Source organism: Sinocyclocheilus grahami, unplaced genomic scaffold (genome assembly GCF_001515645.1).
Source record: "Sinocyclocheilus grahami isolate Dianchi unplaced genomic scaffold, SAMN03320097.WGS_v1.1 scaffold483.1, whole genome shotgun sequence".
NCBI lineage: Eukaryota > Metazoa > Chordata > Actinopteri > Cypriniformes > Cyprinidae > Sinocyclocheilus > Sinocyclocheilus grahami.
Genome location: NW_015505662.1, coordinates 298,161 through 304,756, shown reverse-complemented (window position 1 = coordinate 304,756; position 6,596 = coordinate 298,161). Strand labels below are relative to the sequence as shown.

Genomic DNA, 6,596 nt, shown 5'->3' with positions numbered 1-6,596 from the left:
TGATGTTATAGGAAGTGTTAGTAGTTTCTATTGAATTTCTGGTCAAGTCCAATTTCTCATCAGTCCAATTAAGTATAAAAAAAGATCTATTTCCGGCTGGTTCTTCCCATGTCAGAAACACAGATGATGTTGTGATTTCAGACACTCTGAGATTCCTGATCACATCTGGCTCTGTGTGGAGAAAAGAAGGGCAAGTCATCACTGTTGATGAAAAGGTAAGTATACAAGTATGAGTGATACAATTATGAATTGATAAAACAATTGTAATAAGGCCAGAATTCATGAGTCTGGGATCTCAAGATGTTGCTGTATAGTTTTCTGCTAAAGGCAAGAAAATGTGAGATTATTTCAAGGCTGAAGGTTCAGCAGATTCACTCAGATTAAACATCCATTCAGAGGCCTTACTGGTATACAGTGAAATCTGATTGGCTCTCCCCTCGGTCACATGATCAGCTGCAACTGCAAACACTCTGAATGTGTACTGTGCTCCGGGAGTCAGATCATTTATCTCGATGGAGGTGTTTTCAGCTGTCACACTGTTATTTTCATATTCTACACGGTAATGGGAGCTTTGGCCATTTGGTTTAGTCCAATTTAGTAAGACTGAGGATGTTGTAATATCAGCAGCTGTGAGGTTCATAATGACGTCAGGCTCTGTGAGTAAAAATGACAGACATTTAGGGATTAAAATGTGAATCCTGAAATCTTGTGAAGGTTCAAGAGTACACTTAAAAGTAACAGGAAATGTGAAAAACATACTAGTATAATTTGAGGTAACCAATGATTCTCCTTCTGTTGATTTATCTGCAGTAACAGCTGTGATGATAAATGTGTAATTGACTCCAGCAGTAAGACCATTGATGTTATAGGAAGTGTTAGTAGTTTCTATTGAATTTCTGGTCAAGTCCAATTTCTCATCAGTCCAATTAAGTATAAAAAAAGATCTATTTCCGGCTGGTTCTTCCCATGTCAGAAACACAGATGATGTTGTGATTTCAGACACTCTGAGATTCCTGATCACATCTGGCTCTGTGTGGAGAAAAGAAGGGCAAGTCATCACTGTTGATGAAAAGGTAAGTATACAAGTATGAGTGATACAATTATGAATTGATAAAACAATTGTAATAAGGCCAGAATTCATGAGTCTGGGATCTCAAGATGTTGCTGTATAGTTTTCTGCTAAAGGCAAGAAAATGTGAGATTATTTCAAGGCTGAAGGTTCAGCAGATTCACTCAGATTAAACATCCATTCAGAGGCCTTACTGGTATACAGTGAAATCTGATTGGCTCTCCCCTCGGTCACATGATCAGCTGCAACTGCAAACACTCTGAATGTGTACTGTGCTCCAGGAGTCAGATCATTTATCTCAATGGAGGTGTTTTCAGTAGTCACACTGTTATTTTCATATTCTACATGGTAATGGGAGCTTTGGCCATTTGGTTTAGTCCAATTTAGTAAGACTGAGGATGTTGTAATATCAGCAGCTGTGATGTTCATTATGACGTCAGGCTCTGTGAGTAAAAATGACAGATGTTTGGGGATTAAAATACAAATCCTGAAAACTTACTGTAGTGAAGATATGAAAGGCATCAGTCAATATGAATATCCAGCTAGGGGAGTCCAGAAACATTTACGTTGAAAACATACTTGTATATTTAGAGGTAACCACTGATTCTCCTTCTGTTGATTTATCTGCCGCAACAGCTGTGATGATAAATGTGTAATTGACTCCAGCAGTCAGATCAGTGATGTTATACCATGGGCTATTGGTTGTTACATGATTAGATGTTTTCTCATCAGTCCAATTAAATTTAAAGAAATCTCTATTTCCGGCTGGTTCTTCCCATGTCAGAAACACAGATGATGTTGTGATTTCAGACACTCTGAGATTCCTGATCACATCTGGCTCTGTGTAGGAAGAGAAGGACAAATCATAAATGCTGGTGAGAAGTCAAGTCAAGTCACCTTTCCTATTGGTTGTTACATGATTAGATGTTTTCTCATCAGTCCAATTAAATTTAAAGAAATCTCTATTTCCGGCTGGTTCTTCCCATGTCAGAAACACAGATGATGTTGTGATTTCAGACACTCTGAGATTCCTGATCACATCTGGCTCTGTGTAGGAAGAGAAGGACAAATCATAAATGCTGGTGAGAAGTCAAGTCAAGTCACCTTTATTTGTATAGCGCTTTATACAATTTTGGTTGTGTCAAAGCAGCTTTACAGTGTTAAACAGGAAACTAGTTTGTCAATAATGCAATAAGACAATAACACTCATTTTTCCAGCTAAAGTCAGAAGTGGAGATAAACAAGTAAGATTGATACAATTAGGAATTTGTAAAGCATTTGTAGGTGCTTAAGATGTTGCTGTATAATTTTCTGCTAAAGGCAAGAAAAGGTGAGATTATTTCAAAGCTGAAGTTTCAGCAGATTCACTCAGATTAAACATCCAATCAGAGGCCTTACTGGTATACAGTGAAATCTGATTGGCTCTCCCCTCGGTCACATGATCAGCTGCAACTGCAAACACTCTGAATGTGTACTGCGCTCCAGGAGTCAGATAATTTATCTCGATGGAGGTGTTTTCAGTAGTCACACTGTTGTTTTTATATTCTACACGGTAACGGAAGCTTTGGCCATTTGGTTTAGTCCAGTTTAGTAAGACAGAGGATGTTATAATATCAACAGCTGTGAGGTTCATTATGACGTCAGGCTCTGTGAGTAAAATGACAGACATTTAGGGATTAAAATACTAATTCTGAAAACTTACTGTAGTGAAAATGTAAATATATGAAAAGCTTCAGTCAATATGAATATCCAGATACGGGAATCATGAAACATTTAAGTGGAAAACATACTAGTATAGTTTGAGGTAAACACTGATTCTCCTTCTGTTGATTTATCTGCTGCAACAGCTGTGATGAAAAATGTGTAATTGACTCCAGCAGTCAGACCAGTAATGTGATAGGAAGTATTAGTAGTTGTTGAATTTCCACTTGTTTTATCATCAGCCCATTGAATTTTAAAGAAAGATCTATTTCCAACTGGTTCTTCCCATGTCAGAACCACAGATGATGTTGTGATTTCGGTCACTGTGAGATTCCTGATCACATCTGGCTCTGTGTGTGGAGAGAAAGTAACATGATTAGTGGTAACGAAATGAACTAAAACAGCTGTTGGAACAATGCTATTATAAATTATAATAATATTTGTTAACCTCATTGAGTCCAGGTATGTCAATGAGATGTAATCGTACATGGTTCCACAAATACAGTAAATATCAGTTGGCTTTAATGCTAAAATCTCAGATATTTGCTAAATTAAGAGCAAAAAGACTGGAACATTTTACAGTATGAAAATACTTTGAAATACTGTTTCAATTAATAAATTCCAATAATATTTTAGTATATAATTTACAATAGTAATTGTTTGTGGGTCAGAAGTTAAGCACTTGGAGTAAATAAGCAAAGGACAAATGTTTTGAAAGTCTACATACTAGTCCATGCTGAGATACAGACAGATTCACTTTCTGTTGGTGCATCTGCTACAGTGGCAGTGATGCAAAATGTAAAATTGACTCCAGCAGTCAGACCAGTAATGTTTTACTGGTGTGACATCACTGATGTGTCTGTGACTGTTGCATTTCCAGATGTATCATCAGCAGTCAATTGAACTTTAAAGGACAACGCTATTTCAAGTGGTTCATCTAGGGCTGTTGAATCGAGTCCGATTCCCGGTTCTGGAATCGCTGGGACTCGATTCCAAGAATCAAATCCTCACTGTTGTTTTCGATTCTTTTTTTATTCTTTTTTTTTTTTTTAGATTGGAGGAACCTAATTTCACAATGACAGCTGGAAAAAGGTCATAGAAAGTAGCCTTCCCATAATGTCACCATCTGTGATGGCGGGGAACGATGGCGACGAGGAATAAACGAAACAGTCTTTAATCCAAGAAACACAGGGTACATCCAACACTGGGAACGGCAGGAAACACATGAACATAACAAGTAGAACCAACAGAGACAAGACTGCACAGACTAGGACTTAAATACAGGGGATGTTTGGGGAAACACAGGTGTAAGGGATGACAAATCAAACCAATTAACAAAACGAGGACAGAAACATGACCAAATAAGGGAACAGAAACAGGAGCAAAACATGACACAGACAGTCCATGATCCTGACACATAATATGAAGCTTTATTTGTAAAAATTACAATGAATTTCTGTAGCTCCGATTGATTTTAAATTGTAATGTTGTCTGCATTGTGCATGAAATTAGTCATAGCCCACAGCTCAGCAGTAGACATGCGTTGAATGAATGGATCAAGACATGAAGTGTCTAAGTTAAACGTGCACAGTTCAGCTGAATGATGAAGTTTACTTTAACTGTATGCTTTGCACAAAATTAACAAACTGTACACCGAAATAAAATAACCAGAACATTAACAAGAACACACGGGGAACGATGGCGACGAGGAATAAACGAAACAGTCTTTAATCCAAGAAACACAGGGTACATCCAACACTGGGAACGGCAGGAAACACATGAACATAACAAGTAGAACCAACAGAGACAAGACTGCACAGACTAGGACTTAAATACAGGGGATGTTTGGGGAAACACAGGTGTAAGGGATGACAAATCAAACCAATTAACAAAACGAGGACAGAAACATGACCAAATAAGGGAACAGAAACAGGAGCAAAACATGACACAGACAGTCCATGATCCTGACACATAATATGAAGCTTTATTTGTAAAAATTACAATGAATTTCTGTAGCTCCGATTGATTTTAAATTGTAATGTTGTCTGCATTGTGCATGAAATTAGTCATAGCCCACAGCTCAGCAGTAGACATGCGTTTATTGCATGAATGGATCAAGACATGAAGTGTCTAAGTTAAACGTGCACAGTTCAGCTGAATGATGAAGTTTACTTTAACTGTATGCTTTGCACAAAATTAACAAACTGTACACCGAAATAAAATAACCAGAACATTAACAAGAACACAGTGATTTAAGAGCTCGTGGTTTATCTGTCAATCAGTTCTCAGCCACTGATCTGTGCTCTCTGCATTTTCTTTCAGAATTATCATTGGCTGATAGAAAGGTTAAAAAATTGCATTTTATTTAAGATGTAAATAAGAACATCTTGGTTATGAATGTAACCCTTGTTCCCTGAAAGACGGAACGGAGACATTACGTCAGTGACTGACGAATTGGGACCTCGCTTGAAAGACCAATCACCTTTGAGTGTTAACAAAACAAGCAAATAAGTGTTGGCATGCGATCTTTCCCTCGCACACCCTGCCCTGAAGCGTGGGTATATAAGGAGAGCGCGTGCAGTCGCACATTCAGTTTTTTGCTTAGGAGCCGAGACTGTGTGCCTCGGCCATACAGTGGTGGTACAGCAACTGTGGCGATGGAACATAAAGTCTCCGTCCCCTCCTTCAGGGAACGAGGGTTACATACGTAACCGAGACGTTCCCTTTCAGTCAGTCAGGTTCGATGTTACGTCAGTGACTGACGAATTGGGATCCGTATTGAAAATGCCACTATTGCTGACCCTCTCCAGTGCCCTGCGAAAGCCAGCAAGTCCCCCCACGCCAGTTGGGGCGGAAGATAGGACAGGGCGTAGGCATTGGTGTCCGCCACTGCTGTTTCATACAGTGGGATATTGGATAACACTGGGAAAGCGTACCCAAGTAGGGGAACGCTACGGAAGCCACATCCTACATAAAGGAGGTATCATGTGGAAGTTACACATATGGACTGGCCATAGCGCTGTACTACATATGGAAGTCCCTGCGGTAGACTCAGCGAATCTGGGGTCAGATCAATACACAGCAGATATGGCAGAGAAATCTCTGCTAGGGAAAGACACGGGCTAACCGTGATCACTACACATGGGCACCTAGCCCAGCACAAGGGCTGACCTTGGGCATACATACGAGTGCTGAACCTGGCATCTGGCGCTCCGGCACGCTTGACCGCAGAGGGTGCGGGAGGACCTCCATAGCGTTCAACAAAAGGGAAACTGAACTGAGAAGCACTTTAGCGCACATGTCCGGTCCGTAGAGGGGAATGGCGCAGCAAGCGTGATCAATACCGAGTGGGTTCGGTGTTCCTGACCCTCTGAGGTAAGTACACGAGAGGACACGGGCTCTACACGGAGATTATAGAATTTCGCAAACGCGTTAGGTGTCGCCCAGCTGGCAGCTCTACAGATGTCTGCTATCGAGGCGCCCCGCGCCAATGCCCAAGAAGATGCCACTCCTCTCGTAAAGTAAGGAGGGCATGACCTCGATCGGGCATCTATGGGGGTCTTCCCACCGGGAAGTCCGACTGGGCCAGTATGGCGCTACTAAGAGGACCTGCTCCTCATCCTCCCTGACCATGCACAATGTCTGTGCGAGAAGGCTCACTGGGGGAAACGCATATTCGCGTAGGCCCCGAGGCCAGCTGTGTACCAGCGCATCCGTGCTGAGGGTACCCTCGGACAGGGAGTAAAACAGCTGGCAGTGGGACGTGTCCGGAGAAGCAAACTCTCGGGGCTCGGTCATGAAGCCAATGCTGAAGCAGTCTCATATG

The 6,596-nt window shown here is 41.0% G+C and overlaps 1 pseudogene; it reads right to left on the bottom strand.

Annotated features, from left to right (window-relative positions):
- Position 1: 1 nt before the first annotated feature.
- LOC107553843 (receptor-type tyrosine-protein phosphatase eta-like) overlaps positions 2-6,596 on the bottom strand; it is a 35,275-nt pseudogene continuing 28,680 nt past the window's right edge.